Source organism: Sorex fumeus, unplaced genomic scaffold (genome assembly GCF_029834395.1).
Source record: "Sorex fumeus unplaced genomic scaffold, SorFum_2.1 ptg000019l, whole genome shotgun sequence".
Classification (NCBI taxonomy): Eukaryota; Metazoa; Chordata; class Mammalia; order Eulipotyphla; family Soricidae; genus Sorex; species Sorex fumeus.
Genome location: NW_026606076.1, coordinates 32,628,077 through 32,649,719, shown reverse-complemented (window position 1 = coordinate 32,649,719; position 21,643 = coordinate 32,628,077). Strand labels below are relative to the sequence as shown.

The following is a 21,643-nucleotide window of genomic DNA, read 5'->3' as shown; positions in this document are numbered from 1 at the left end:
AGTCATAACAAACATAAGGTTTGTCTCCTATATGAAAATTTCAGTGTCACAAAAGGATTGTGAATTAAGCAAAGGCCTTGCCACACTCCTTACATATATACGTGGATTCACTGCAATGTGCGTTTTCTTATGGACAAAAAAGTTTGAATAGTAAGTGAAGACCCTCCCACAGTAGTGACACGAACAGTGTTTCATTCACCTGTATGAACATTCCTACGCTCAGAAAGACCTGAGATGAAAGGCCTTTCCACCAACCTCACATATATAAGGGTTTTCTACAAAACAGAATTTATGAAAACTAAGACTTCAGAAAGAAGCAAAGGCCTTCCTACATTGCTCCCAAATACAAGTTATCTCTCCAGTGTTCCAGTTTGAGTTTTTCTGTATACTAAGGCTTGTGGAATAAGCAAAGACTTTCACTCTGTATATGCATATGGTTTCTTTCCAGTGTGACTTTTTCTGTGCATACTAAGATGTATGAGTCAGAGAAAGGCCACAGCACATTCCTTACATGCATACGGACTCTCCAGTATGAAATCTCCTATGTATAAGGTATGAGGATCCATCAAAGGCCTTCCCACATTCCTTAAACAGTTTCTCTCCTGTGTGGATGTTCACATAGTCCCACAGGGGTCATGCTGGACTCAAAAGTTTGTCCTCAGTGCTTACATTTCTGGAAATTCTGTCCAATATGGCCTTCTATGGGAAAGTGATGGTGCTGAGGACATGGGAAGAGTGATCTTCTGATCATCCTCAGAACATATCCCACCTGCTTTGTGGGCCGTCCCCCACGCCCCACCAGGGTCGCCAGCTGCCCCCCACGAGCGGCTCTCCGGCACGGCCACGGCCCCGGAGGCACAAGGACTTAGCACAGAGAACCAGCCGCTTGGAGCAGAAAAGCAAATGGACTTGTGTTGATCCGCGCCACCAAGCCTGCCCGGAGGGGGAAGGGCGTTGACCGGCCCGCCCGCTCCTCTCTGGAAAGAAAGATGGCGGCCGCACGGGAGCCTTGTGGAAAGCGGGTTTGAGCCGGGCTCGGGGGAGCGGCGGGGACCTCATGGGAAGGGGGGCTTTGTGGGCCGTCCCCCACGCCCCACCGAGGTCGCCAGCTGCCCCCCACGAGCGGCTCTCCGGCACGGCCACGGCCCCGGAGGCACAAGGACTTAGCACAGAGAACCAGCTGCTTGGAGCAGAAAAGCAAATGGACTTGTGTTGATCCGCGCCACCAAGCCTGCCCGGAGGGGGAAGGGCATTGACCAGCCCGCCCGCTCCTCTCTGGAAAGAAAGATGGCGGCCACACGGGAGCCTTGTGGAAAGCGGGTTTGAGCCGGGCTCGGGGGAGCGGCGGGGACCTCATGGGAAGGGGGGCTCTGTGGGCCATCCCCCACGCCCCACCGAGGTCGCCAGCTGCCCCCCACGAGCGGCTCTCCGGCACGGCCACGACTCCAGGGCACAGAAACCAATCTCTTAACTAGCTAACTTTTAATAGAAATTCTTCCAGGGTCAATAAGTAAAATAGCAGAAATTCAAAACCGCGCGGCCGCGATGCGACATCATTTTATTCTTAAACCAAGTTGTAGAAAGCAAATCATTTCACAACGCTGTTTCAGCATGTCTGATTGGGGGGGGGGGGGGAGTCGTAAACTCTAAACAATAATTGTGCATCTTCTATCGAAATAATCTATCTAGTCAAAGTAGATAGAGTATTAACTAGAACTCATCTGCCTCACAAAGAATTGGGAGGGGTGGGAGGTGGGGGTCTATTGGGGTTCGGGGTTAAAAATGAGTATTGGTAAAGGGAAATGTGTTTGGTATCTACATGACTGAGACCTAAACCCGAAAGCTCTGTAACTTTTCCCACAGTGATTCAATAAATAAATAAATAAATAAAAAGAACATATCCCACCTGTCTTGGCATCCCTGTGGGGATGAGGGCCAAATTGCTCACTTTATCACAGTGTGCAGGAAGAGACATTCCACCAGGGCTGGCTACTGCCATGTAGAAGAACAGAGGATTGCACTCATTAGTCTATGCCATGAGAGTTTTCATGTCAAATTAAATTAAGCTCTGTAGGTAGGTAGCTGGTAGGGTACGGGACAATGAGTTTCTTGGGGAAATAATAAATCCAGATGGGGATGAAAGCAGTGACTCCGAAGCCAACTCTGGTGATTCAGAGAGGAACTGGCTTAGTAGAAACCCAGAGAGCTGGAGACATGGAAGAGGAACAAAGGCTGGTAAGAACATCAGAGAGCAAGTTCTGGCCAATGCTCTACCCCTTGACAACACGCGAGCAGTGGACTCTCAGCTTCAAAGAAAACCCCAGGAGGCAGTTTCAGAAACATGATTTCAAACTGAGAGTATCACGCTAGTACAGTGTGCTGCATGCAGTCAATCTAGGTACAATGTCCAGAATTCCAACGGGTCCCCTGAGCACCATCTGACTAATAGATGGATTGAATTTTCCTTTATCCAATCGTAAATGTTTCCTTTTTTACCTCTATTATTAGTAAAGTAACATGGGTGGGATCCAGGAATGTGACCATCCTTGTGAGAAATCACAGGTAAACGGAATGGTCTCCTGGGATGTGGAGAGCTTGGGACCTGACCCATATTCCCACTTATAAAAGATTTCATCAAGGCGCCCCTTCTATCCTTTCAAACAACATTCTGTGCACAGTTACATGTATCTAAACTCTCCAACTGAGACCAGACCAACTGTAGATCTGGGTAGGGTGTTGTTTGCACATGGCCAACCTAGGTTCAATCCCCAGGATCCTGTAGTTTCCAGGAACACCATCAGAAATAATACCTGAGTGCAGAGCCAAGAGAAACCATTGAGGATCACCAGGTATTGTAGTATAATAGTGGTCTGCCTTTGCTCCCTGGCAGGTGAGATCTTTTGTTTCTTGATTGCCCATAACCTTTGAATTACCTTTGTCAACTGATCAGACTTTGACTTGTAAATATTGTCTTTCTCTTCTCCTTAATGTCTTTTGCATGGTTAGCTATTTCAGAGCAATTGCTTTTTGTATGGATACAGGAAGACAGTTACAAAGAAAAGCCTGAACTTGAGAGTTGGTCTCCAGATAATATTACCTCCTGGACATCTGCTGTCTTGACTGAAGCCTCAGCTGCCCTTACTTCCTCAATCTCATAAAGAAGGGTCCGATGCGGGACTAGACGGACCCAGGGCAAGTGGTGAGCTAGCTACGCTGGCATCGAAATGGGCCTGGCCAAAGTACCATAGTGCTTATCTATAAGAGCCTGGTCATGGACAAATTTTGTCACGAATCAAAAAGTAACAACTAGACTTGGACGCTGCTGGGATTGCGAGTGATTGATCCGGCCTGAGTCTGAATCTGTGGTGAGAAGTCCCCAGGAGAGTCACCAACAAGTCTAAAAGTGTCTATTACTATGTCCATACAGAATGGTAATCATTAGGAAGTAAAACTCAATATGTCAATTAAGTTGCTGGTCGAAGGAGAGGAGTAGTAACACACCTTTAGGGCTGCTTTTTCTTCGTGGGCTGCAGGTAATTGGGAAGTCTAGAAAATCATTTTTCATTGCGCTTCCCGTGGGGAGGCTGGATTGTGGTTGTGGTGAGAGAAGAAAAAGAGCAGCTTCAGGGAGACAGGGGGAATGAAGGAGACTGAGAAAAGAGATGGTCCTCCTCCACCCAGATCCCCTATCTTCCAGTATATAGGCGTTACACCCACCAACTGCCCCTGGTGCTGTGTAATCCCATCAATGGCCAAGACCCAGAGACTATAAAGACCGGCTCCTGAAAGAAAACACGCAGTCTCCTGCCTCCGTGTCTGGCTTTCTCACTGGTGCCTTTTGGAGCAGGGTGTGTTGAGTTTCCCTCCCAACCCCGAGCAGAGCCCCAGCAGCTCAAGACCTCTGTTTTGAGCCACAGCCATGTTTAAGACCACTCTCCACAAGTTCAGACGAGCCTCACACATGAAGGAACCGGCAGAGGAACCCAAGTGTGCAGGACCTGGGGCTGAGATCTCCAAGCTGTTCGTATTGGGACTGGGCCTCCTCCACCCAGATCTCCCATCTTCCAGTATGTAGGCGTGACACCCACCAACTGTCCCCGGTGCCGTGTAATCCCATCAATGGCCAAGACCCAAAGACTATAAATCCGTGCTCTGGGAAGTGCACGGCCACACAAAATTTTATTATCTAGTCTTAATCTGGAAAAACTGGCAGGCTACCAGAAGTATCCTGCCCACACCGCAGAGTCTGGCAAACTCCCCATGGTGTATTCAATATGCCAAAAACCAGTAACAATCATAGTTCTCTTTCTCCTGACCCTGAAAGAGCCTTAAATGTGGCACTTCTTAAAATCTCAGGGATAGGAAGAAGGAGACATTACTGGGGCCTGCTTGAGTCAATCGATGAACAACAGGATGACAATGAGACAGTGAGAGAAGAGAAACAGAGTTAGAGGACACGGCTGCGACTTAAAGGGAAGGCTGAGAGCTGAGAGTAAGAGTGGCTGGGGAGATTGGAGAGGAGTCACAGAGAGCATTGGAGAGTGAGTTAGAGAGGGTTGGATAGAGCTGGGAGACAAGAGACTGAATAAACTGCAAGTAATCAGCAACCAGCCTGTTCCTCATTCTACTTTCATTGGTCCAAAGCAACAACTGTCTAGGGTGGAGAAGTGGCCCAAGAGCACCAAATGTGGACAGTGATGGAGAGCTACCAGGAGAGACCAGGAACATCTGTTAACGAGTAAATCCTGTTCAAACTGCCACTTCTCATAAGTTCCCCCAGGCCCCCCTGGAGTGACTCCTGAGTGCAGAGTCAGGAGTAAGTCCAGAGCACTTCTGGCTGTGATCCGAAAACAAAAACACAAAAAAGTGAAATGTGGGGGGGGGGGGGGCTGGAGCGATAGCACAGTGGGGAGGGTGTTTACCTTGGACACGACCAACCCAGCTTTGATTCCCAGCATCCCCAATGGTCCCCCAAGAACCGCCAGGAGTAATTCCTGAATTCATGAGCCAAGAATGACCCTTGTGCATCACTGGGGGTGATCCAAAAAGAAAAAAAATGAAAGTGAATTGTGTAGTCAATCAGAAAAAAGAACACAACTATCTCGACTTAGTAAAGAAGCATTTTTATGATGGCTACAGAGAAAGCACAGACCACGAGTTGCTTGTCTGGCACATAGCTGACCGAGGTTCAATCTCTACCACCTCACAGGGTCCCCAAACCTAGCATTATCAATGAGAACAGAGCCGGGGTAAACTCTAATCTCCATTGGGTGTAGTCAACCAAAAATAAATCAATAAATTTAGGTGCCACAGCTATAGTCTGGTAGGGTACTGGCCTTGTACACGGCTGACCTGTATACCCCGGCACAACACTGAGTACCATTTGTTACCTTTTGGCAGCAACCACAGGGTATGAACATATATATATGTGTGTGTGTGTGTATATATATATATATATATACATATATACATATACATATACACATATATGTATATATACACATATATGTGTGTGTTTGTGTATTTGTGTATATCTATATGTCTACATATATTTATATATATATATATATATATATATGTAATTTGTTCACTAGTCAACCTCCACCAACCAATTTTGTAGAATGCAGGTTTGGATTTTGCTAAAGGTGGCAGAACTTTGAGCTTACCTGAGAGGTGCTTGGAGGAATCCTGCTTTGTACAGCAGACTGTATCATGGTAGACTGCTTGCAAGGACAGGTCTTGCATTCCTGGCCTATCTCTGACTGCAGGAATTCAAATTCTATATAAATAATGTGAACCTTTTGAGAAAGTTACAGCAGGGGGCAGGGCTGAGGCCCAGCTGGTAGATACAGGTCAGGACAGGGTTGCTGGCTCCTGGTGCAAACTTGAGCCGGAAGTACAGGCTGCAATTTCAAAGGCTATCAGTGGCACGAAAGAACTGACAGTGAGTGGCAGGGCATTTGTCATGAACGCAAAAGACTTAACTTCACAACCTGAATTGCCAAGGAGTGATCCCGGAGAGCTGCTGGGTTTGGCAAAATCCCACATAGCCAATCGTCCTGCCCAAATAAAGGCAATGAGGAGTTAACTGCCAACAGAAGAGGTGCAAAATCTAGTAATATGTTCTGAACGGTCAGGCCTCTTGGTTTGTTGTTTCAGTTTTGGGACCACATCCAGAAATGGTCAGAGCTTACAGGTCAGGTTTTCAGGCTACGGTTTACCTATGGGTACGTGAATTTATAAAAGAAAAAGAGGATGAAAAATTATACTTGGAGCCAGAGTGATAGTACAGTTGGCAGGGCATATGTTCGGTGCCCGGCATCACATACAGTCCCCCAAGCACTCCCAGGAGTGACACTGATATTTGTGATTGAGGGGTGGTTTTTGTACCGTTTTACTTAGTTCCTATTTAATCAGATTTCCCCTGGATTCCATCATCAAGACCCATTATTTACAGGGACTAGAGCAATAGCACAGAGGGTAGGGCGTTTTCCTTGCATGTGGCTGACCCAGGTTAGATTCCCAGCATCCCATATGGTCCCCCGAGCACAGCCAGGAGTGATTCCTGAGTGCAAAGTCAGGAGTATCCCCTGAGCATCTCTGGGTGTGACCAAAAAAAAAGGACCAATTTTTTACAGGTTAACATACAAATCAAGTCCAAGTGCTGGGACACTGGCATAGGAAATAGTAATCATTACTATTATTATTATGGTTTGCTATATAAGGAAACTGAGGAGGTTAATTCAGGTTCACCAGGAGCTCAGACCTTAGTAGGCGTATGAAAATACACAGTGGCAAGAACTCTTAAGAGTTTACAGAATGGGAAGATCTTTGTGTTTCCCTGAATTGCAATCATCAGCAATTCCCTTTCCCTCATAATACTGAAGACACCAGTTTAATTTGAACTTGAGAACTGTAACGTAAAGAATGAACTAGGAGTGTATATTTAAGACATCAAAAGGTTGAAGCAGAGTGTTTGCCACAAGATCCCCCAAGCACCACACTTCAAGAGTAATTCCTGAGTGCATATTCAGGAGAAACCCCTGAGCATCACCCAGGTGGGACACAAAAATGAAAAAAAAAATGGTCAAAGGGCAAGCCATGAGGAACCCAGAGATAATGGAAGCATTGTGTATCCCACCCAAGGGCTGGGGGAGATTGAATGATGCATTCAAGGTAAATTGAAATTCAGATTTAAGGGACTGCTGGGAGTTTGTCTTGCAGGGGATGACAGGATACAATCCCTTTCCCTCCCAGGCACACCTTGAGTTATCCTGCCTGGGGAGCCAGAAGTAACTCCATTTCTGGTTGTACCTTATCCCCACCCCTACAAAAAAGTACTTGTTTTGTGTATTGAACAGAAAGCGCTATGTCAAGGGGATCCGGTTTATAAATTACAGATGTGAGCGATTTCAGTGATCCCTGTGATCAAGGCTTTCTCTGCCTGTAGATGGTTTTTCTGGGCTCACCTCCAGTATCACATGGTCCACTGGTACCACAGGGAGTAATCAGCTACCTGGGAAGCACCGGGAAACTTAGGATTTGCATCTTTGGGGAGGGAGACATAGTCAGCAGTGCTCAGGGATTATTTATTCCTGCCTTTGCACTCAGGAGTCACTCCTCTGGGGCCAGAATTGAGGGCTCCTAACGTCCTAAGGTCCAGCAACTCCTAATGGTTTGGAGGGAAATGATGTAGGCATGCACGCAGATAGGGAAGGCTCCCAAGGTAAAGGCAGTAAATTTCCCAGGAATAGCTCTGAAGTTGTGAAGGCCAACCTTGAAGAAAACAGAAACTAAGGCCTGATCACACCCTCACCTATGGCCAGTAACAGACCCAGAGAAGCTCCTGCAGAAACAAAAGGCCAGGAAAGGAATTTCAAAGAAGATCATCACCACTCTCAACCTGCCTAGGCAACCTCCTTAGCAACGGGACTTTGACCTAGGTAAAAGCCTAGATTGGATTCCCTTCTGTTCCAGGGAGACCGCCCATTGGCTTTCCCAGACATTTGCGGGAGCAGGGCAATTGGAGGTTCCCCGAGTGTGGGAACCAAAGTCGAACTCCAGAAGGATGTGTGGTCCCCCAACACTGGTTCCGACCCCCTCACTGAAATAATATAGTCAGATCAGGAGGTGTGGACGAGGTGGGGTGGGGTGGGGGTTGGGGGATGACCCCAGACCTCAATGGTGCTGCTTCATTCTCGAGGGGTCCGTGTGCCAAGAGGAGTCACCTCTGATGAATTCAACTCTCTTACACCCGAAAAGTAAGAGAGGGGATGAGAGAGTCCAGCATCTTCCGGCCCTGGCCGCGTCTGACTAGGCCTTGGTCAGGGAGTAAACTGGGGATCTGTGTCCGGGTGACCCTGCTGCCTGGGGCTTGCTCCACTCACTCTATGTGTGGAAGGATACCCAGTTACCAGTGCTCCAGAGCCACCTACCCGAGAGCGAAAAGGGTGACAAAGGAGAGGCTTGCCTTCCTGCAGTACGATGTGTCCAACCAACTCAGTTCTGAAGGTCTCCAGACCCCACTTCCACATATCACAGCACCCCGCATTGCTGAGGGTGCCATCTTCCGTCCTGAGTTTTGAGGTTCTTATACACGAGAAGTCCCATTTCTTCTGTTCTCCGTGGAGGAGGGTGGCAGAAGCCAGATTCAACTCCAGCATCTCCAGATGTCTGCGGTGAAGGTAACAGCAATCAGAGAAACTAGGGTGTGTTAAGGAGAATGTTAATTAACATACGTGGGGAGAGGGTCACACCAGCATTGCTCAGGGATTCCTGCTGAAGGGACTCTCGGGGCTGAGAGAGATAACCACGAAAAACTGCCTTTCTTCGAACACTCTTGAACTTATTCGCCAATGTGGCTTGGCACATGCCTCAGGCAACCGCAAGCGAACGTCCAAGCTGGCAAAACAATGCAGAGAAGCCATCAAGGATTACCTCAAAGACAGGAGAACAGCGATGCTGGTAGATGCGGCAGAAGCCGGGAAAAGGTTTCGTAATGCCCGCCTGTCCTTCACCAACTACAAGACCAAGATCACTCCCCTCCGACATCCTGATGGATCTATCACATCATCCAGAAGGGAAATGGAGAATATTCATGACTTCTACTCAGATCTCTTTAATAGCCACGTCCACCTGCCCACATCCACATTCTGCACCATGGATATATCATTCCGAATGTTCTCCCTTCAAAATTCAACATGCCATCTTGTCGGTAAAGAAACAAAGAACACCTGGCCCAGACAAGATCAGACCTGAACACTTGAAGAACTTACCATCAGTACTCATCAATACACTGGCTCGGCTCTTCACACGCTGTCTGAATGCAAGGTTCCATCCCAGTGGAAAACCAGCAAGACCGTACTACTATACAAGAAGGAAGGCATCCATGACATTGGCAACTATCGCCCAATCTGCCTATTGTCTCTCATCTACAATCTGTTCACTAGAGTCATCCTGAATAGGATTAGCAGAATACTAGATGAAGAACAACCTTGTGAACAAGGTGGGTTCCGAAAAGGATTCAGTAACATCCACAATATCCACATGATTACTAAGCTCATTGAGGTTTCTCAGGAGTTCAAGATGCCGCTCTGTCTAACGTTCATTGATTTAAAGAAGGACTTTGCTTCTATGGAGATGGAAGCGGTCATAGAAGCCCTAGTCAATCAGGGTGTACAAACTTAATACATCAGGATCCTCCATGAGCTCTATTACGGATTCACTATGAGGATCTGACCACTCTACAAAGAAGTAATTATCCATGTCAAGAGAGGGGTTCGGCAGGGTGATACCATTTCACCAAAACTCTTCAGTGCCACCCTTGAGAACATCATTTGACGACTGGAATGGGAAGGAATGGGAGTAAAGATAGATGGTCGGCAACTATACCACCTCTGCTTTGCTAATGACATCGTTCTAATAACACCCAACATCAGCCAAGAGGCAAAAATGATGACCGACTTCGACCGTGAGTGTGGAAAGGTCGGACTACAGATGAATTACGAAGCATCACAATTACGAAGACAATGTTTATTAAACAGCCTCGTTTCTGATCCTCCATTCGCTTTCAATGGAACCACCATCTCCGAATGCAAGTTATATATACCTAGTTCGAGAAAGAAACATGATGAATGACCTAGCACCTGAGTTTCGCAGGAGGATGAGAGTGTCTTGGAATGCCTTCAAAAGCGTTTAAGAAATAACTAAGAGGACAAAGAACCTCTAGCTTCGAGCACATGTCTTCAATTCCACTGTTCTTTCTGCATTAACATATGCCTTAAAGACCTGGGCCCTACGAAAACAGGATGAGAACGCTACTTAGGTCTCTCAAAGAGGAATCAAAAGAGCTATTCTTGGAATATCACACATCACTCAAATGAGAGATAGAATCCAGAGTTCTGATCTCCATCAACGGTCAAGAATCAGGGATGCTGTCTGATCTTCTAAGGCATCAAAAATCAGATGGGGTGGACACGAAATGAGGTTTACAGACAAACACTGGCCTAGACCCATTACTGACTGAATTCCATGGGACGTCAAAAGACTGCGTGGACGCCCACCTACAAGATGTTCAGACTTCTTCCTCAAGACCCTGAAAAATCGGTTTGAGGCTCTCCATGTTCCTAGAACAAACAGATGCCATTGGGCTACACTAGCACGCAACAGGCAAGCATGGAGACATTACTGACACCCACTCGAATAATTCGATGAATAAAGGGAGATCAATTGATATATTTTTTAGGTTTTAGAATTACTGTTTTTATGCAGCAACATGGTTGGAACTGCAAGATACTGTCTTGAGTGAATTTAGCCAGAAAAAGAAACAAAAACAGGATGCTGTTCACTCATCTGTGGAGTACTGAACACTGGATGTGGAAATGTAATGTAAAGGGGCTGCTTAAATCATCCCTGATTCCAATGTTTAGGGAGAAGCCAGACAAAGAAGGAAAGAAATTTGGGGTGGAAGAGACCCAGAGGTTTACAGGGATCAGGGATTCATTTATGCCAGTGACATGAGTGAGGGGTGTAGCCATTTACCCAAAACACAGATGCAACAGAACTGAAAACAAGAGATCTAAGCTGTAACCACTGAAACCTAGTCAAGTGCTTCTCCAGATGACAGGTGGGGGCAGAGTGGGCACCTGGGTGGGGAGGGAATACGGGAACACGGGTGGAGGGAAGCTGATGCAGGAATTGGTGTTCAATGATTGTACGCCTAAACACAACTATCAATAACATTGAAAATACTGGCATTTTCATGAAGACTTTAAAAACAATACAACAAAATAAATTTCCAGATTTCAGCACCCACTGAGGTTAAAGACCCTCTAGTCCCAGCATTAGACTCCTTTATTTTTCCTGTGATGCTGAGACCATAGATGTAGTTGTGGGGATGGAGCTGGACCCCACCTTTCAAGTCGCATGCTCGGTCCACTGAGCACTCCAATGGCATAATAGTTTCAACAAGAGACTCTTACAGCACACTTGTATGCAATACCCCTGTTCCCTAAAGAAATTGCTGTAATGTCACATCCTAAACCTGTGATTTGAGTTCTGAAATCAAACAAAATGCACAATGAGAATTAGTCCAATGTTGAATGGAATGCAATCGAATGACCAAACAGGTGGAGGACATCTCCATAGTTCTCACAGTCCAAGAAAGCCTACAGAAAGGGAAAATATGCGGGAAGTGTTGCTGAGAGGAGCTCGGTAATCCCCCCAAAAATCCTTTTGGGTTTTGTTTTTAATCAGACCCAGTGATGCTTGGGATACCATAGGGGATGCTGGACATCGAAGGTAGGCGGCATCTGTAAGGCAAGCACCCTCCGTGATGCACTGCTGTTCTGGTCCTAATTAACTTCACTATGGGCTCACAGTCACAATTTAACATACACACAATAAAACATTTTTTGGTGCGTACAAGCGTACAGTAGGTAGGCATTTGCCTAGCATGAGGCTGACAGGGTTTGATCATTACACACTGCTAAAAGCAACTTACGAGAACCACCAGAAATAACTGCTGAGCATCCGCAGGCCCCATAACAAAAGAAAACTCAATTTCTTCCCATTTTCAAAAAACCATGACAATGATCCAAAGGCAAATATATGCATTGTGTCAGATTGACTGAGCAGGGTCCAGAAAGGGTACCCGACCCTTTAGTTGTACAGTCTGGCCAGTTATACAACTGGGAAAACAAGAGCCTTGAAACACATGGACTACTTGACATACCTGACAGATAGGGAAGAATCACAACAAAGTCGAGAAAGCAAAGCACTGGATCTCTCCATAATGAACAGCTCCGGGGAGAAGACACCCCTACCCCACGCCACACTCCCACATTACATGTTCTAGGAATGAGAAGGGGATGCTCAATGTCCAATGAGCAATGAAAAGATGTTGTGGACTGGAAGACTCCTGGGTTGGCCACATGCAAGGTAAGCATCCTACTTGCTCTACTATTACTCTGGCCATTTCTAAATAAATGGGAGAAAACGGGGGGAAATGGGAGAGCACTTAGAAAGCGTTCAGGTTTAACTCTCAGTCATACAATGAAACACCCGTCCCTTCACCATGCCCACTTTCCATCACTAAAAACCCAAGTATAACGCCATTCCACAGTCTTCCTCTACCTGTGGGGCAGATAATTTCCAATTCTTCTCTCTACTTTGATTACATTCAATATTTTGACACAAGACCCATCATTATTATATGGGATTTTACTCCGGCAGTTAGATCTGGTGAAAACGCAACAGTAGACAATTCTTTTTCAATTGCTGGTTATAAATAACATATGATTTTGGAATTCTGAAATTTTAACAACTAAATCTGGAGGAATTTCTGCAAAAACCTGCTGGGTTCCGAGATTATGGCCATTAAACAGCTTAATCACGAGCCAGAGAGGCGGTTCGTGGGAATGACTTAGGCTCTTGTTGGGGTGGGGAGGAATTGGTCAGCTCCACACCCATCCTGCAAGGCCCCACGTATCTTCGTGAGTGTGGGCCCAAACCTGACTTTCCAAAGGCCTTTGGCGGATGGAGGCCACCGAGCCGCCAAGGGGGAACATTTGGGGAGACAGCACCAATTCCCACTGGGGTGGACCTGGGACAGTAACCTACTGCAGGGTCCAGATTCTTTTCTGCTAAAAGACACTGGGTTTCGAGATTTGTCTCTGAATCTCTGGGATCATGGCCATTACTCACCTTGATCACGAGCCATAGAAGTCAATCGTAGGTGCCAGACAACTCGGGCATCTGTAAGGCAAGCACCTTTCGTTGGGGCAGGGGGAAAAGGGCCGGCTCCACCACCATCCCATTAGGCCCTGCATGTCTGCTCACTGCAGTCCCAAACCTAACCGTCCAGAAGCCCTAAGAGATGGCGGCCACTGAACCGCCAGGCACAAAACCTATTCCCACCTGAAATACCCAGCTTAGGTAACCTACAGTGGGGACAGAACACATTTCTTCTGAAAGCCACTGGGTTCTGAAATTAGTTTCTGAGACTCTGGGATCATGGCCGTTAAACAGAGTGATCAAGAGCCAGAGAGTTCGTACATGGGCAGCGACTCGGGGTCTCATTGAGATGGGGAAGAAAGTGCAGAGTCCAGCCCAATCCCATGAGGCTTTCCATGTCTTGTCACTGCAGGCCCAAACCTGTCTGTCCAATGGTCTCTGGAAGATGCTGGCCACCGAGCCACCAAGTGGGATCAGGCGGAGACACACACCCTTTCCCCCTTGTGGTGGTCTGTCGCCGGTAGCTTATTACGGGTATCGGGCACATCTCTGCAAAAAGCCGCTGGGTTCCGAGATTTATCTCTGAGTCTCTGGGATCATAGCCTTTAAGAGGTTTGATCAGGAACCAGAGAGACCTTGCCTCCAATTATATAGCTGAGCAGGAAATGGTTTGTTGGTGTGTCTTGCACATACCTAACTTTGGCTGTTTTCTTTCTTGGAAGACTTTGCCCAAAGTTTTTGGAGTCTGGCCAAAGGCACAGCATCAATTTTGGAGTATCTGGAAGTCTGATGGTGCCATCAGGCTGCTGATGCAGTCGCCTTACAGCACAGATTGACCTGCTGGCGGTACCATAATCCCGGGTTGTAGAAATTCTATATATGGGAAAAAACACCAATAGTGGGGTTGGAATCACTGTGAAGCGACTAGGATGCTAGCCTCCCCATCCGATAGGTACCCAGCAGCACCACAGAATAATTCCTGAGATGCACAACCAGAAGTAAACCTTGTGCATCAAAGAATCCCTTCCAACTCCCCTGAATAAAAGGAGCTATTAAAATTAATCCAAAGAGGGGCTGAAGTGATACCAGAGCGGGTAAGAGGTTTGACTTGCACGTGACCAACCCGGGTTCGAATCCCAGGAACAATATGGTCCCCTGAGCTTTACCAGGAGTAATTCCTGAGTGCATAAGTCAGGAGAAATCCATGTGAAACGCTGAGTGTGACACAAAAAGCAAAAAAAAAAAAAATTATAATCCAAAGAGTAAATTTTCAAGGCATATACCTCTCACTTGTCTAAACACACCCCAAAGTGCCAAACCCAGCACTGAAGCCAGTGAAAATGACTGACGGCAAAAGTGACCCTTTCCTTTGGGGGCTGCCTGTCAACATATCTGGAGTTTCGATAAGTGTTAGGTCCAGTCCAAAGGCTCAAAACAGGGTCCTTCACAGTCTCCAGTAGGGAGGAACGAGATGACCAAGACCTCCACTCTTTGCAGGCTCCTCACACCAAGGCCTGAAGTCCATGTGCCCAACCTCCAGTGCCATCTTGGACCTGGATCGATGGTGGCTACAGGGGCCCTCAGGATAACGCACCCTCACCCATGACACCCGAGTGACAGAACAGCACCCAATGCACCCCTCAAAAGCTCCACATCCACTAAAGCCTGGATATCCAGAACAAGTAGGAAAACACAAGCGTGAATGCTCCATACAAGCTGGCTTGACCTGGCGCTCAAGTTGCCAAACCAGGCTGCTCAAGCATCCCAAATCTTAACACAGGAAACACAGAAGAATGAAGGATTACCTATTTTTCCATTTTCAAAGTATTCAATGTTGCATCTTGGTTGATTTCTGCCATAATTCCCACTAACCAGCCCCACTGGGCCAAGCCAGAAGCATAGCAAACAATAACAGAGTAGTGAGCCATGACAGCTCTGAGCAGGAGGGTGTTTCTGTATCTGTTTATTCAGTCACCTTCCTCCTTATTTTCATCACCATGACCCATTATTTACAAGTTAACACACAAGCAATTCCAAGCACAAGAATACTGGCATAGGTGCAGCCCGGGTGAAAATCAGCAGGCTTCAGCAAAGTACTTCCCACATTCCTTACATATATACGGTTTCTCTCCACTGTGAATTCTCCTATGTATAGTCAATTGCGAGGATGAAGTAAAGGCCTTTCCGCATTCCTTACATATATATGGTTTCTCTCCAGTGTGAATTCTCCTATGTGCACAAAGGTATGAGGCTTCAGCAAAGGACTTTCCACATTCCTTACATATATTATAGTTTATCTCCAGTGTGAATTCTCCTATGTACACTAAGTCTTGAGGCTCCAGCAAAGGCCTTCCCACATTCCTTACATATATTATAGTTTATCTCCAGTGTGAATTCTCATATGTACACTAAGTCTTGAGGCTCCAGCAAAGGCCTTCCCACATTCCTTACATATATATGGTTTCTCTCCAGTGTGAATTCTCCTATGTATAGTAAGGCTTGAGGATTGAGCAAAGGCCTTCCCACATTCCTTACATATATACGGTTTCTCTCCAGTGTGAATTCTCCTATGTACACTAAGGTTTGAGGCATCAGCAAAGGACTTCCCACAGTCCTTACATATATATGGTTTCTCTCCAGTGTGAATTCTCCTATGTACACTAAGGTTTGAGGCTTCAGCAAAGGACTTCCCACATTCCTTACATATATACGGTTTCTCTCCAGTGTGAATTCTCCTATGTACACTAAGTTTTGTGGCCAAAATAAAGGCCTTTCCACATTCCTTTACAAACATAGGGTCTCTCTCCAGTGTGAATTTTCCAATGTTCACTAAGTCTTGAGGCCAAAGCAAAGGCCTTTCCACATTCCTTACATATATACGGTTTCTCTCCAGTGTGAATTCTCCTATGTACACTAAGATTTGAGGCTTTCACAAAGGCCTTCCCACATTCCTTACATATATACGGTTTCTCTCCAGTGTGAATTCTCCTATGTACACTACGACTTGAGGCTTTCGCAAAGGCCTTCCCACATTCCTTACATATATACGGTTTATCTCCAGTGTGAATACTTCTATGTATACTGAGGCCTGAGGATCGAGAAAAGGCATTAGCACACGGCTGACATATATAAGGCTTCTCTGCACTATGAGTTTTCATAGGTCCATTAAGACTAGAGGTCTGAATAAAGGCATTCCCGCATGTCTGACATTCATGAGGTTTCTCTCCTGTATGAATTCTCCTATGCATAATAAGATGTGATTGATCGAAGGCCTTCCCACATGCTTCACATGCAAAAGGTTTCATTCCTGAATTTATATTCATATGGTCATGATGGAGTAACCCTTGACTCACACTTTGTTCTTGGGGCTGACATTTCTGGGGATTCTGTCCACTATGGTTTTCTAAGGGGACACCACAGTGCTGAGAACATGGGGAGGCTCCCCCACATTCCTTAAACCTATATGGGTTCTGCTCACGGTGATTGTGGTTGAGGGTATGTTGCTGTGAGGGACTCACTATAAACAGTGCTTCTCTCCCTAGCAGGTGCCCCATTGGGGCATATATCTGAAAATCATGAACAGAATGTCCATTTCCAAAATTCCACATATTTCTAGTTATTCGAGAGGTAAGACCCAAGAAAATATCACAAATACTCTAGACCTGGCCTTATGTGTGGCCGACAGGGGGTTGATTAGCACAGTATGTTTTTGTTTTTTGTCTTGTTTTGGGCCTCACCTGGCAATAATCAGGGGAGACTCCTGACTCTGTATTCAGAAATCACTGCTGCTGGTGCTCGGGGATGACATGGGTTGCCGGGAATTTAATCCACGTGCGCCGCTTGCAAGAAAATCACTTTCCTCCCTGTACTGTCTCTCTAGGCCCAGCAGCACATGGAGTTTCCTCAGCCCCTCATGAACGTTTCACAGATTTCAGTAAAACTAAGTGCATAATAAATCTGGAAATGGCCAAGGGTGACAAGATACCCTTATTTTTTAAGCTAAAAATGTATTCAGAAAGAGAGCACAGCAGGAGTTTCTCACGGACAATCCAGTTGTGATACCCGATATCTCCTAGGGTCCCTCATGCCAGCCAGGAGCGATCCCTGAGTGCAGAGTCCAGAAGCAAACCCTATGTCCTGCTGAAGTCTCACAAGAACCATTAGAAGTAAATCAAAGCACTGAAATAGGGCACCGTCTAATGAGTTGAGAGACGAGATATCAAATCCCCTGTGGTGGGAAAGAGATAGTACAGCAGATAAGACAGAAGCGCTGCACACACATGTGGGTTTGATCCTAGGCAGCCCATATGGTCTTGGAGCAAGGCCAGGTGTGGATCCTGAATACACAGGCAGAAATAATCCCTAATCCCTAAGGAAAAAAGAAAATGCAAAAACCGTCTGACTTGAGTGACTGATGCGAAAGTACTGGGGGTGATGCACCGACAGTTTAACTTGCCAAGAGGTTTCAATATACGGTTCCATATGGCCCCTGAACACTCTTAGGTGTCATCCTTTAGCACAGAGCCAAGAGAACTGTGGACTGTGCCCCCCAAACAAAGGCAAAAGCAAAACCAATTAAACACACAAAATTTCGTGTAGTACACAAAGTAAATTGTTGCACCAATGGATGGAACTATTTAAAGGGACCTGAGTGATAACTGGACAGATAGGGATCTTCCCATGGACACAGTCGAAAACGGTTGATCTGAATCACCCCATAGGGTCCGGCTACCCCACAAGAGTAATTCCTGAAGACAAAGCTGAGAGTAAGCCCTGAGTATCCACAGGTGAACCCTAAAAAAAACGAGGGAGGGAAGAGCTACTGCACGCCCGTCACAGAGCTACTGTTGGACACACAGCTTCCGCCCAACCCCTGGGAGCCAACGCGGGTCTGTTTAGACATGGTTGGCTCCACACTGCTCTCACCGACAGCCTGCAGATTCTGGTAGGTCTCCAGCATCACGTCCCTGTAGAGCTTCCGCTGAGAGGCCTCCAGGCAGGACCATTCCTCTGGGGTGAAGTTCACAGCCACGTCGTGGAAGGTCACTGTGTCCTGAGTCAGCACACGAAGAGGGTGGGAGTCAGAGTCTATTTTAGCCTCATTCACACTACTCTGAGGCCAGGTCCCAGGGTCCTATATTGTCGCTGGGCCTCTCCACTCCAAATGAACCAGCCACCATGCTCACGCAATGACTGATGGGCCCCAAAAATCACATAAGGCAACTGGATCTGCAAAAGTGGGAGGAAGTTTGACAGAAGGTTCTTGGATGTATCTGCCTTTCCTGGTAACCCCCCGGCCAATTCGAGCACCACTGGTCCAGTGAGCACTGTAGAGAAGATCACCTGAACACAGACTTGTACGATCCAAAAGACTATCCCTGAGTGTAGCAAAAACCACTGCACACTCACCGCTGCACCCCCACAGCTCATGACCACTAGGATTTAGAACTCGACAGTCCATACAGACAACTACTCAGAGCAGTGCATGGCATGTGTGCCTGTAGGAACTCACTGCACTGGACCTCCCCACATCCTGCTCAAAGAAGTTAGAAGTTTCTTGACCCCAACATCTCTACTGGCCGCAGAGATCCTTGGCTCTTTCTCCTTGGGATCAGCACATGCCCAGAAATCCACACACAAGATTATGTGAACGTAAGATTATATGACCGAGCAGGTAGTCTCTCCAAAGTAGGAAGGACAAAACAGGAGAAAAACAAGTCTGGGGGCCCAAGTCACTGTAGTTGCCAGGGCGCAAACAGGGCCAACACACCCCAGGGTGCTCTGAGGCCAGTTAGTTGTGAATCCAGAGCACAGAGTCAAGAGGACAGCTGATGACAAAAACGATGCAAAAGAAGCCGAAGCAGCAGGTTGGCGTAACAGGACAGCTGTTCCAGGGACAGCATGTAGGACTAGTGATCCCCAACATCCCATATGGTCCACAAGCACTGCCAGGGGCAATGCCAGAGTGCAGCACAAGAAATGATTGCAAGAATCCTTGCTCTGCCACCCCAAAGAAAACAGAAAACCCAAGATGAAACCTTTGGCCCTCCATCATCCCATTCGTCACCTAGACCTTTCAGGAATGAGCATTGAGCACTGAGCTTTGAGTACTCCTCATGCACCACTGGGTCGGCCCCAAGGCCAAATAAAACAAAAAAAAAACATACACAAAAGCAGCTTCAAACAGCAGAATGGGACGGTCCGATCGGAAATCTCATCTTGGAATCCGTCCAAAAGAAACTCAAAACAGATGGTCCAGGAAGCCTGGGCACTCCTGGTACTACCTCATGTCATTCTATCCTTCTACTACTACCTGAGGATGTTTTAGGAGAAGCCGCATCACCATCTTCTCCTGTCACTGTTGTTCTGAGGATCAGCAGGAGGCTCCTTGCAAAGACCTGGAGAATTAGGAACATTGAGCACCAGACAGGAGCACCTCCTCCCACTCCTGAGCTCAGACCAGCCACACCCTCAGGCACAGCCTCACAATTCTACCTCTGGGAGACAATGGCAGAAGCTCCTGTCTCAGCTGGGGATGCAAATTTTGTTGACATCTGTGCTGCACTTCAGGAGAGGAGCCTGGGCCCAGGCTACAGGGGAAGAAAAGACACCCTTCTCTGATCCCCAGATTCCTCTCTGGCTCCCACAGGAAAGTCCCTGTAGGCCCTTTCAGGGGCCGACTCTCAGCCCAGGAGCTCCCGAATACTAGCGCCCCCCTGCAGCTGGCAGCAGTGCTGTCCCGTGGGAACCGTAGCCTGGAATATGGCTACACCATGTGACTTAGAGTGAACAAATCTTCGACACTCTCTTGCAGGGTAGACAAGGACATGCACCTGGGCAATCTGTTCTGGGGACCTCAGTGTTTACCACAATGGCAGGTGTCGTCTGCTCAGGGAGAGATGAAGAGTCAGGGGTGCTTTGCAGCTTGATGTGAGGGACCTGAAATTCATGAACCAGAAAAAGATACACTGGTATTGTGGTTAGAAGGCAATAATGTGAACTGGGTGCTTGACTAGATGAAGCAACTAATCCTCTGTATCCGATATGGCCCCCAGCAGCGCCAGGGATAATACCTGAGCTTAGAGACTCGAGTAACTCATGAGCATCTCCGCGTATGTGCTCTCTCTCCCCCTAAAATATAAAGAACCAAAAATAGCCCCCAAAATACATTTTCATTGGCAAACCTCTGCCACCTGCAGGCCCCCTCCCCCCCTATATACCCCGCATGATCGCGGCAATCACGGCAGAAAATGAAGATAACCAGCAACAGGTCTACTGCCATTAGGTGGAGGGACTGAAGCTCTGCACCTCAAATCTGGGGATTCTACAGAAGCGAGCTTAGGGCCGATGGTTCAAACATGGGACTGCTGGGACGATTGGAATAGCCAAGACCTCGGATGATTCCCGCATTCACCCACTGATCGTGGCAAAAGAGGCATGCCAGAATCACGAACTCACAACTGTCACACCTGAACCCTGAGACAGCCCCCACTGCACCCCCAAAGCTCTGCGTCGCCCTAAAGCCTCCATCACACCTCACGATCCACCTGGATGTTGGCGAACAAGTGAAAAACCAGCGCAAAAGTGCCTCCCAAGTTGGCTTGGCCCCTCGGCTCAGAGTGTGGAAACGGGAAGGTGCAGGGTGCTCACAGGAGGTTGTTCGAATCCTGCAACAAAATCCTTCTTCAGAGTCCCCCTTCCAGGATGGGGAGCAAATTTACTTGTCCTTTGCCAAGTGAGCAACAGCCCCAGTGTCTGAGTGAGGGATGGAAAATGAACCATGACATTTATGACATCACTTATGACATCACTTCCGTTTCCATTAGGTACCGTAAAGAGCCAGAGTCTAGGCACGGAGAACCTTTTTGCCACCCAGGTGAATCTGTGCTGCACGGGGGATGGACTCGAATAAAGGAGTGGAGAGGCAAATGCTGGACTGGTCGGTCACACACTGGGGGACTGGGGGTAAGGAGAAGTCCCCTGATCCTGCATTGTCACCTAATATCGGACCAATGATATCTAAACACAGAATGTTACCCTGACTCTTCTCAAATGATCTTTGCGCTCAGAGACAAGAGTAAACACTGAGCACTGTAGGCTGTGGTGAAAAATATAACAAGAAAAAAGGCAAATTCTACTGAAGGGGGGGGAATGATGTACAGAGACAAATTTGAGAATGAAACATTAAAAGAGTCAAATTTCTGGTCCTTAAAAATCCCCTATTGTTGGGGCTGGAGAGACAGCACAGCAGATAGGGCGTATGCCTTGCACATGGCCAACCTGGGTTCGATTCCCAGAATCCCATATCATCTCCTGAGCATTACCAGGAGTAACTCCTGAGTGCAAAGCCAGGAGGAATTCCTGTGCATCGCCAAGTGTGACCCAAAAAAGAAAAAATAATACCATATTT

General features: G+C 47.1%; 1 pseudogene; it reads right to left on the bottom strand.

Annotated features, from left to right (window-relative positions):
- Positions 1 to 15,335: 15,335 nt before the first annotated feature.
- On the bottom strand, positions 15,336 to 20,460 carry LOC130022186 (zinc finger protein 571-like; annotated as a pseudogene).
- Positions 20,461 to 21,643: the final 1,183 nt, after the last annotated feature.